Consider the following 12,603-nt stretch of genomic DNA (forward strand, 5'->3'; position numbering starts at 1 on the left):
GAATACAGTGAAGCCTGTAATGCTGGTCGTTTGCGCTCCCCCCCTCCTCAGGGACGGCTGTGGGCAGGATTCCTGCAGAGGGTTGGACTGGATGACCCTCGGGTCCCTTCCAACTCTACAATTCTATGAATCGATGATTCCAAATCTAAGAAAGGAAGGATAAGGAAGATGAACTGGTTTATTACGATGGGAGCTTTTGTGGGCCAGAACTGATTTCATCAGATGCGTGAAGCAATATGTACTCCGTTAGGAAACAGAGTTTGTGTGAGCAATGGGCCCACGTGCCCATGAAATGTACAGGGCACAATCGGTGCCAGTTCTGTGTAAAGCTTACATGTTCTGTGTGTACCTTGTATGCATTCAGGCTTCGCATTAGAACTGACGCAGCCCGTGCCTTGTGCCTTTCAGGGCCCTCTGACCTCCATAGTTGACAGTGTTTGACTCTGTACCCAAGTGTGCGCAGCACATAGCAAGTGACACACTTTATGCCAGGGCTGCGTAACCTGTGGCTTTCCAGGTTTTGCTGGACATCAGCTGCCATCATCTCCGATCATCGGCCATGCTGCCTGGAGCTGATGAGAGTTTGGCCACAAGTTCCCGCACCCTCATGCTTAATGCATCTGAGGCAGAATGGCCGGCCCTACCGTTGGGGTGAGACAGCCGCCTCAGGCAGCTAGCTGATTTTGGGTCCCTATGAAAGGGCTGCAAATAGTTATTTACAGTGCTATCCTAGGCAGAAACAAGTGTCGCTGAGTTCAATAAGACTTCCAGATGAGTGTGTATAGGTTTGCAGCCTGAATTTATTATTGTTGCATTTGTACTCCCAGGGAGAGGTGTGGTTTCCTGCCACAGGGGGTCAACATAACTTGGCCACCCAGGGGTATTATGCAATATTGCTAGGGGACAGTGCAGTGGGGAGGGCAAAATTGGGCAGAGAGATTGCCGCCCTGCCAAGTACAGCAAAATGTCTCTGATCAGTCCTGATCAGAGTACAGCAAAATGTCTCTGATCAGTCTCTGATCAGTTAGAAGGGGCTGTGGTTCTTGAAATTTTATGTCCTGTTCTAGCTCTCTCCACTCCTCATTTTTCCAATCTGAAATTCAGTTCTTTACCTTTTGCAGCAGTTACCCCTCCCCAAAACTTTTCATGCCAATCTCCTTTCATAAACACATTTCTATATGCCGTTTTCATTCAATATATTCATTTCCACGCACACTTTCCTCTCCAACATATTCATTTTTGTAAACGTTGGCTAGTCGGAGAACTGCATCACAAAATGCAGACAAGTGCAAATTTTTGAAGGATGGTGGTGTTTCGGTCTTCAAATTATTTCAGAAAGTGTGAATTGGATCGATTTGGCTTCAAATACAGAAGGAATCAAATTTGTCCTCCATTACTTTGTAGGGAGGAAGGCTGAAATCCTAAACCCACAGACCTTGGAAGCAAATCCCACTGGATTCAATAGGTACTTCTTCGTAGGCATGGCTAGGATCGTGCAGCATCCTTAAGTCATCAGATAATAAAGATAGCAATATGTGAGCATACCAGAGCAATTCTAAGCATATTTTATTCAGAAGCTTTGCTGCGTTCAATGAGATTTTACTCCTGCAATAAGGGAGTTTAGGCTTGTAGCCTATATCTATTAGCCTTAAGTGCCAGAAGACTGAGCGTTTGATGTAACAACTCAAACATGGCTACCCCTCTGGAATCTGAGACCTAAAGAAGTTTCTCAGCTTCTGTAATGTGAATGTAAAATTTACACAAGCTGCCATGTGCATTTGATTTGAACACTGGCTTTCTTTTCTCACTTTCATTAAAAACATTCAAGGTAGTGAAAAAGCAGTCACACAGAAGGGATGGGAACTGGGGACAGTGGCCTCGCCGCAAATCAGGTGACGGCAAAGTGATTTTTCAAGTGATCATCCCAGGGCTGGCCCTATCATTGGACAGAGTGAGGCCGTTGCTTCAGGCGGCTGATTTGGAGTATCACATAAAGGCATCATGAACGTATTCTTTTTTTTCTTTCCTTTTCTTTCCGTAAAGGGCATTTAATTTGTTCTGATTGTCCCTGGTGGGACTTTGTTCTACCTTAGGCAGTCAAAATCTCTGGATCGTTCTTAAAATATGTCACACTTTTAATCTTCCTCATCACACTTTGCTCACATTTTAACCAATGTGCTATCCTGCCTGGGTCATAACTGCATGATTTATGGATTGCCCTAGCTGTGGAACCATCTGCAAAGAGCCATCTTCAATCATTATAGCCTGATATAAGAAATCGATCCATTGACTTGCAATTATTGACACCTGCATCTTCACCTCCTCCCACCCACAGCATTGCAATTCATTCATTCATGGTAATGCCCTACCTTTTCTCCCAAGCGTTCAAGGTTCTACTCCTCCCCCTGCCACATTTTATTCTCACAACAGCCCCGTGCAGTAGACTTGACAGGTAATTATTGACCCAGTTATTTTCATGTCTGAGTGGGTCTCCCCTGCCCTAACCACTATACCACACTGCCTCTCAGCTTAAAACCACCCTCCTCTTTGATTTACAACTTCTTGGAAGTCGCCCAGAGCTGCCACCCTCATTTCTAGCTCTGCCCCAAGACCTGCTAGTCACCTAGCAAAATTGCGATAGAGGCACAATTTGATAACAGGACTTCTTGGCGCTTCCGAATGACCTGTTTATTGAGCATTCATCCTGATTCATTTGCAGGGAGATTAGATTATGTTTTGCGTCGCTGTTACCTGCGTTGAACCATAGGTGGAGTGTTCCAGAAGGCCTCCAGATGCCATCTTGGTAGCCAAGGTAACCCCCAAACTAATTGGCAGCTGCTGCAGGAATGAACTCATATACGTCTGTATTCATTTGCTTTGATATGTGCTAATTGGCGTGCTTTGATGCTTTGCTTATCTGTGCACCTTGGGGTGCTACGCTTTTGGCCCAGAGAAGGGAGCTATCTGTAAACTTTGTATAGTTGCCTCATGGGTGAGGTGGACTGATGAGAAGTTCTGGCCAAGCTGGCGTAAGATGCTTTTTGTATATGTAATTAATATGCATTTTCATACCCTCCAAGTGTCCATATTTTCCAGGGACAGTCCCGGATTTATACAGACTGTCCTGGTTTCTGATATTATCCTGGAATGTCCTGGTTTTCCTTAGGACAGAGGTGCCCAATTTTTTTTCAAAAAGAGCCAGATTTGATGAAGTGAACATGAGTGAGGACCCACCAAAGATGTTGACCTTTTTTCAGGATTGAAGTTGTTGAGCTGCTACGGGGGCCAGATTAAACCAGCCGGCAGGCCGGATAAGGCCCACAAAAGGGACTTTGGACATGCCTGCGTTACGGCATCCCTATTTTCACCTGAGAAATTATTTTGGAGGATATAGAGTTATGCAACTTCTGAGCCAAGGAGATGAGTAACTGTACAGCCTTTAGAAGACATCTGAAGGCAGCTCTGTATAGGGAAGTTTTAAAATGGTTAATATATGTTTTTTTAATATGTTGGAAGCCGCTCAGAATGGCTGGGGCAACCCAATCAGATGTCCGGGGTATTATTATTATTTTATTAGTATTATTAATATGCAGCAGGACATCCCTAGGGGGGCGCGGGTGGCACTGTGGGTTAAACCACAGAGCCTAGGACTTGCCGATCAGAAGGTCGGTGGTTCGAATCCCCGCAACGGGGTGAGCTCCCGTTGCTCGGTCCCTGCTCCTGCCAACCTAGCAGTTCGAAAGCACGTCAAAGTGCAAGTAGATGAATAGGTACTGCTCTGGTGGAAAGGTAAATGGCGTTTCCGTGTGCTGCTCCGGTTCACCAGAAGCGGCTTAGTCATGCTGGCCACATGACCCAGAAGCTGTACGCCGGCTCCCTCGGCCAATAAAGGAAGATGAGTGTCGCAACCCCAGAGTCGGTCACGACTGGACCTAATGGTCAGGGGTCCCTTTACCCTTTACCTAGGACATCTCTATTTTCATTGGAGAAATGTTGGAGTGTGTGCATTTGCCTAGGTGACGATCTCTCATTGTGTCCATCGTGCATCTGTAAAGGCCGTGGGCTCTGCAGGCTGTGCTGCAAATTTGTTCTTTCTTATAATAAGGCACTAGAATTGAGCTCCCCACCATTTTTGACACCCTTCTTCGATATCCCTGCACCAAACCACTCCCACAAGCCCTCCTTTGGGCTGGTGGATCAGGCCACCACCCCCTACACTTGCCACTCCATTTCCCCCCTACTTTCCTTACGGGAAAAAGTCTGATCTTTTTTTGGGGGGGTGGAGAGTGGGTTTCTCACGCAGGACCTGCCAATCAACTGTAATGGAGCAACCTGAATCTGCTGGCATCTGACTGACTTCCACGCAGAAACAGCAACAGTCTGGAAGCGCTCTTGGCGGTTAGCTGTGGTAGGGAAGAGAATTTGAGCTGTGTGTTTATAATTCTGCCTTCTGATCAAGATAGCTAAATGTCGCCCCCAAGTAGCTTATATATTGCCTCTGCGCTACAAAGACTGTTTGAACCCCCGTTAGAAGGTTTTTTAATTGAGGTTGGTGGGGATGGGATTGCTCAGTCGGCAGAGCATGAGACTCTGGGTTCGAGTCCTGAATCGCAAGGGGTTGGACTAAATGACCCACAGGGTCCCTTCCAACTTTATGATTCTATGATTATTATTGATAATAATAATATATTTCCGTCCATGTGCTATGCTAGGGAGTCTCAGCAGGACATGGCTGGTTTCAGAATGCTTCTGCCTATCTCTGGGGCCCAAGTCCAACCTTTTCTCGCCTTTTGGGAGCCAGAATAACCCCCAACATCCCTCTTCCCTGGGCTGGGTCCTCCTGGCACGGAAAGGCACTGCACTTTTGTCATGACAACAAAGCCAGCTGCTCCCTTTCAGCACCTCACTTCAAACAGGGCCGAGCAAATCCCAGACCTGTCTCTCCCTGGCTTTTGTTAGCATGAATAGGCGGCCTTGTCTGACTCAAAGAAGAGGACAGAGACACAGGCAATTATCTGCGATGGGCTTCTCCAGTTACCCAGGACAATATCGAAGGGAGGGAAAAAGACATCGTCCTCGCCTCCCCTTTGCTTCTCCGAAAATGGTTTCGTTCCAGGTGGAAACAAAACCTGCTGGAAAGAGGGTTTTAATAATAATAATAATAATAATTAATAATAATAATGAAAGGCTTCAAAGGAGGCCTACTCGATGCTTTCTTTTGAAGCACCTCTCTACATTCAAAAACCAGAATGTCCCACACAGAGAAGTTTGTGAAAAGAACTTTCTGACACCCAAGGGGAGAGCCAGCTCAGTTTTTTTTTGCATAAACTGACTACTTTGGTTTGTGGATACAGAAGGGGCTACAAAGACCCTTGAGCCGATCCCTAATTCAAAGGCAAAGCCATACGCTGCCCAGCTTAACTACAGCTCAGTCAAGAATTTGCCACAAAAAGAACAGGTGCAGACTCTTCAAATGTCCCTAATTTCCAGGGACAGCCCCAGTTTATAAAAGCCGCCCCGGTTGTGATTTCACCCCGGAATGTCCCGCTTTTCCTTAGGACATCCCTATTTTCATCGGAGAAATGTTGGAGGGTACAGAGCTATGCAACCCCTTGCGCCAAGGAGATAAGTAACTATACAACTTTTAGAAGACATCTGAAGGCAGCCCTGTATAGGGAAGGTTGTTTTTTTTTAATTAATGTTTAATGTTTTATTATGTTTTTCTATATGTTGGAAGGCCGCCCAGAGTGGCTGGGTATATCTAACCCAGTCCAATGGGCGAGGTATAAATCATAAAATTATTAGGATGGATATGGAATAGGACGTCCCTATTTGGGAGAAAAGCGATGACAAACCTAGATAGCGTCTTAAAAAGCAAAGACATCACCTTGCTGACAAAGGTCCATATAGTTAAAGCTATGGTTTCCTCTGTAGTGATGTATGGAAGTGAGAGCTGGACCATAAAGAAGGCTGATCGCCGAAGAATTGATGCTTTTGAATTATGGTGCTGGAACAGACACTTGAGAGTCCCATGGACTGCAAGAAGATCAAACCTATCTATTCTGAAGGAAATTAGCCCTGAGTGCTCACTGGAAGGACAGATCCTGAAGCTGAGGCCCTAATACTTTGGCCACCTCATGAGAAGAGAAGACTCCCTGGAAAAGACCCTGATGTTGGGAAAGATGGAGGGCACAAGGAGAAGGGGATGACAGAGGACGAGATGGTTAGACAGTGTTCTCGAAGCTATGAACATGAGTTTGACCAAACTGCCGGAAGCAGTGGAAGACAGGAGCGCCTGGCGTGCTCTGGTCCATGCGGTTACGAAGAGTCGGACACAACTAAACAACAACAACAATTTTCATCAGAGAAATGTTGGAGGGTATGCTGAATGTTATGGGAGCGGGGACAACAGAAAATGTTAGAATGGAATAGAGTGGCTGCACTCCTGACACACTACGCTGCAACATTTTATTGTAGGTCCCGCCTCCCTTCTATAAAACCAGCAGGCATTTGTCATATAGACACTCCTGAGGGCCCTGAACTCGAGCAAAACAATAAAATAAAAATAAATCCCACCATAGTCTTCCCAAATAATTTTTTATTGGGTACAAGTCCAATTCTCTCCCAACGTTTCACAGATGCTAATATTTGGGGCAGATAATAATATCCCGATTTCAAAACAAACATTGCTTTACGGGCCTCATTGCCTCCACTATTAAGTGTTGAAGGCTCTTGTCTGGCTGGCAGACATATTCTTTTACTCTGTAGTCTCCCCCCCCCCCCCGCCACTTTGGTGAAAGATAGTAGAATAACATGTTACCTACAGGCCTTGTGCTCATATGCTGTCATGTCGCCTTTTGTACATGTATGCACATGCTTACATCTGTGTTAGGCGTGTCCACCCACACAAAGATTTAGGACACAATCCTTTCCTTTAATTACACTAGCTGAGGAGCTGCAAGACAGGGTGGGGAACCTCCTTTTTAAATGCCCAAAAGCCACATTCCCTTCTATTCAACTTTGCAAAGCCCTGGATAGCTCAGTTGGTTAGAGCGTGGTGCTGATAATGCCAAACTTTGCAGGTTCAATCCCCGTATGAGACAGCTGCATATTCCTGCATCGCAGCGGGTTGGACTACATGATCCTCACAGTCCCTTCGAACTGTTAAAAGAAAAACTGCTCCCTTTCCCTTATGGGGTATTTCAGAGTCCTTAAGTGGATTCCCTATTGGTAGGAGAAAATAACAGAGGCCAACCAGAGTGTACAGTGGTACCTCAGGTTACAGATGCTTCAGGTTACAGACGCTTCAGGTTACAGACTCCGCTAACCCAGAAATAGTACTTTGGGTTAAGAACTTTGCTTCAGGATGAGAACAGAAATCGCACGGAAGCAGCAGGAGGCCCCATTAACTAAAGTGGTACCTCAAGTTAAGAGCAGTTTCAGGTTAAGAACGGACCTCCAGAATGAATTAAGTTCTTAACCCGAGGTACCACTGTATTGAGAAGCAAATCGGTTAGTAAGCCTGGTCTTTATTAAAGGAAACAAACTGTTGTAACAGGGTCCCTGCTCACCACACGCAGGAGGGAGGAGGAACCCAGAACAATGGTGCACAAGCCCTTATATAGATTTTTGAAATTGCCCACCCTGTAGCCCAAGACCACCCCCCAAAACATCATACATACATCACAGAAGGAGGCGGTCTACTGCAGAAATCATGTCTGCCAGGATACCTGATAATGGTCACTGATTGCATTACCTGGGCAGCCTGGCCATTCTTTTGTGATGGTTAATACTTTGGTTCCTGACTCCAGGTCACATGCTCACCCTGTTCATACACAAATACTCCCTTGAGACAGGATTTGCAAGCAAAAATACAACGGGAAGGCTTTTCCCATTTGCCTCCCTTACTGCAGAGGAATATTTGAGGTCCCTGGGAGAGTCAAAATGCCATCAGGTTTGCTCTCCCTTACTATTTCAGACACATGGCTCATATATTTAGATATGTGTGCATTTATGAATATTTATTCTATGTTTGAGACCTTAAAATTCTTATAACACAACTCTACAATTATCTGATTCTGTGAAGGGGCAGAAACAGCAGCAAATGTCTCTCCCCCCCCCCTTTTGTACAGTAGGCTTGTTTCTATACGTAACTGAAGCATCCTTCTCTAACCTCCATCCAGGGAAGCAAGTAGCATTCTCAGAGTTTGAGGGCAAATTTCAGCTGGGCAAAAACATGCCAGGAGGGTGAAATGTAGGGCCAGTGAAGAGTGTGGCCTGGAGAGAGGGGGCCGCATTCAGATCCTAGGCCTGCAGCCCCACATCGCCACTAGAGGATATGGCGAGTGTTGCGCGAGTGTAGTTTTGCTACCATATCTCTCTCGCTCTTTGGCGTATTTGCAGTGTGCAACTGCTTTGCTCGCTTCTAGAAATCCAGAGAGGGAGCTAAACCCTAGAGAATCACACCAACATAAATTTAAGAAGACATCTCCCCCCACCCCACCCTGCAAAGGGGTAGGTGCCGAAGTAGGGATAGAGATACCCTACCAACGGGTGCCAGGAAATTGGGACCGTCCCTGGAAATTCAGGACCGCTGTAGGATTTGAACTCAATGCCACCTTGACATTCTGCCTATAATGGTGGAAAGAGTTAATGTTATGTACTGAAGTTCCCACCCTGGGCCAGCAGGGGGATACTGTGGATAGTTATGCAAATGAAGGATCGAAAGTGACGTTCAGTGATTGGATAGTTTTAGAAAGTTGTTACAGTAACGTGGTACTGGAGCTCTATATAAGCAGGCTGACTGAGCCCTTCAGCTCAGTTCTGTTCTGGCCTCGGAATAAACAAGAGCTGTTTGAAGAATCGCTGTGTCGTCTGATATGTTCACCCACAACTTAACAGTTAACACCTCCAAAGAAAAGGACACAAGCAAATCATATGCATGCTAAGATGGAAAGCCTCTCTACCTGACCCTAGCAAGCCATAAATGAGGATCTGAATACAAATTAGAAGATGGGGGGAGTATTTGTCAAAGATCTTTGTAAGAGAATATTCGTAACTGGCTTCTTTTGCCTTTGCTGTGATTTATGTGACACCCCCCCCCCCAGCCAAGGAGATACAACCATTTGGGACTCATCTACATTTGTAAAGCTAAAGCGCTTTATATGCGTTATAACACGGTGACACCAGATATCACTGTGGAATCCCGTTTTTTCGCCAATGAGATTTCCCTTTTAACTGACTTGCTTCTTTGGTGTGTCCAGATCAGGCATGGGCGGACTCGGCCCTCCAGATGTTTTGGGACTACAACTCCCATCATCCCTAGCTAACAGGACCCCAGGGGTCAGGGATGATGGGAGTTGTAGTCCCAAAACATCTGGAGGCCTGAGTTTGCCCAAGCCTGGTCTAGATCCAGCCCTGAAGTCAGCCCCGTGCAGGGAAGTTTTAAAAAAATGTTTAATGTTTTATTATGTTTTCTATATATGTTGGAAGCCTCCCAGAGTGGCTGGGGCAGCCTGGTCAGATGGGTGGCATACAAGTAATAAAATTATTATTATTATTATTATTATTATTATTATTATTATTATTATGGAATAAGACATCCCTATTTTCATTGGAGAAACGTCGGAGGGTATGTTCACATCGTCTTTTTGCCATTCATGTGGATGGTATATAGTGAAATATATTGCTATCAGTGCAATAGTCCTGATAGTGTAGGAAGCCCTTTACAATTCTGCTCGTAGTTTACTGTGGAAAAACAATGATTAATAGCATGCCAAATACTGCCCATCTGGAAACAGCCTGTTTGAAGTTGTGGAAAGGCATCTCTGAGCTCTGATGCAAAAGGTGATGGTGTCTTTTGTGCTAGGATGAAGGAAATATTGCAGCTGGTAGCATTTCAAACACCCTGTTTAGTATTTCAACATGCCAGCACGCACCATGACTTAAACCTCCGTGGCTGTAGCCAGAGGGCGGCAAGGGGCAGCTGCCCCCCCCCCGATCAAGTGAATAAATAAAAATACTTAACTAACGGACCGGTCGCATCACAGATAGCTCGGTTCTTTCCCCTTCCAACCAAAGTCCAGCCCCCCCACCAACAAAATTCCTGGCTATTGCCCATTATAACTTCCATTGCATCAGAGAGAGAAGTGCTGATATTGCAGCAGAATAAAGTTTATACACCACTTGTTAGTAAAATAATAATAATAATAATAAATTTTATTTATATCCCGCCCTCCCCAGCCGAAGCCGGGCTCAGGGCGGCTAACAACAATCAAATAATCAAACAGTCAAATAATCACACATTCTAAAAATATTTCATTATAAAAATTAAAAATTAAAGAAGAAGAAGAAGAAGAAGAAGACTCTTATTTATTTATTATTTAGATATCACATTCTTGACTATTTTTTCTCACCAAATTGTGTGTATCTGAAGGCACTTCCAGACTACCCCTTATTTTCGGGTAGAATTCAATCACATACCAACGAGCTCGGTTTGTGCCGTTAAAGTTGATTTTGAGCTTTTTGTGCTTCACTCCCTGCCCTCTCAAAAGGAACTTTTCGCACAAAGGAAATTGATGGATAAATGCTTTGGAAAGGTTGGCATAATAACACTTGCAAATGAATCAGAATGAACGCTCAGGAAATAATAGCTGGCGTTGCCTATCTAAGCTCCTGCAAACAAAATCTGGGCAAATGTTCAACGTACAGCTCATCTCAACGTGACCTAAATACTATACAGGTCAGGATTTCAAAACTTCGTATGTGTCAGCGGCCAGAGAGCTGAGGCGGTCCTTGAGGTATTGTGGTCCTGAGGCGTTTAAGGTTTCATAGGTCAAAACCAGCACTTTGAATTGGGCCCAGAAACTAATTGACGGCCAGTGCAGTCAGACCAGAGGAGGGAGAAAGGTTGTTTTCTGCTGCTCCAGAGAAGCGGACACGGAGCAATGGATCCAAACTACAAGAAAGAAGATTCCACCTAAACATTAGGAAGAACTTCCTGACAGTAAGAGCTGTTCGACAGTGGAATTTGCTGCTAAGGAGTGTGGTGGAGTCTCCTTCTTTGGAGGTCTTTAAGCAGAGGCTTGACAACCATATGTCAGGAGTGCTCTGATGGTGTTTCCTGCTTGGCAGGGGGTTGGACTCGATGGCCCTTGTGGTCTCTTCCAACTCTATGATTCTATGGTGTAATATGCTCAAACCATCTTGCTCCGATGAGCAACCTGGCTGCTGAATTCTGCACCAGCTGAAGTTTCCAAACCAACTTCGTATAACTCATTGCAGCCAGTAATCTATCCTAGAGGTTAAAAGAACTGCAACTCACCGTGGAAGTCTTTTTAAAAAAGCAACACTTTATTTAAAGTAGATAAGGACAAGATGAAATTATACAATTGAATATAAATATAGATGGGAAACAGCTATGTATAGTGAATACTTATCTACTTTTAAAAATTTTCACCTATGATCTTTTTCTTTTACTTCTTTATTTTTTCTTTGTTCTTTTTTTCTTTTTTCTGATATCTTATCTTTCATTTCACTCCTTTATTGTGAATAGCATTTTATAGAGGAATAAATAACTGTAAATATGAAAAGAGACAAAGTATTCTCTAATTTTTTCCCTTAGTTATATGTATTTTCTTTTGTATTTTCTTTTGTTGTAAATATGTATGTTTTCTAATTTGTACTTAATAAAAATAAAAATTTATATTAAAAGAACTGCAACTCAGTACAGTGGTACCTCGGTTTTCGAATGTCTCCATTGATGAACGTTTCGGAACTTGGAACGCCGTAAACCTGAAAGTAAATGCTTCCGTTTTCAAATGCGCCTCAGAAGTAGAACTTCCGAGGCGGCTTCCTGTTTGAGTTTTCTATATTGAGTTTTGAGGCTTCCGCATTGAGTTTTCAGTTTTCAATCGTTTCGGAACTTGAACAGTCTTCCGGAACGGATTACATTTGAAAACTGAGGTACCACTGCTTGAGCTTGCTTTTCCCTCCTCCCTCCCATTCCTTTTTTCCTTGTTTGTTATGTCCTTTTAGATTGTAAGCCTGAGGGCAGGGACTATACCTTAATACTGGTTTGCCAGCAAGCCACTTGGGGCTTTGGGGCTAAAGGGCAGGGAATGGATGCTGTACACAATAAAAAATAGGTGGTGCTGTGGTCTAAACTACGGAGCCTAGGGCTTGCTGATCAGAAGGTCGGCGGTTCGAATCCCTGCGACATGGTAAACTGCTGTTGCTCAGTCCCTGCTTCTGCCAACCTAGCAGTTTGAAAGCAGATCAAAGTGCAAGTAGATAAATAGGTACCACTCCGGCGGGAAGGTAAACGGCATTTCCGTGGCTGCTCGGGTTTGCCAGAAGCGGTTTAGTCATGCTGGCCACATGACCCGGAAAACTGTCTGTGGACAAACACTGTCTCCCTCGGCCAGTAAAGCGAGATAAGCGCCGCCGCAACCCCAGAGTTGTTCACGACTGGACTTAACAGTCAGGGGTCCTTTACCTTTACCTTTAATATTGGATAACTTTGGCAGAAAATTTTCATGGTCTCCGGCCTGGTGTCCCTAACCACTTGCGACCCTCTTCTTGCAAAAGAACTCAGGATTAGTG

The sequence above is a fragment of the Podarcis melisellensis genome (genome assembly GCF_964234715.1).
Source record: "Podarcis melisellensis genome assembly, chromosome: 13".
In the NCBI taxonomy this organism is placed as follows: Eukaryota; Metazoa; Chordata; class Lepidosauria; order Squamata; family Lacertidae; genus Podarcis; species Podarcis melisellensis.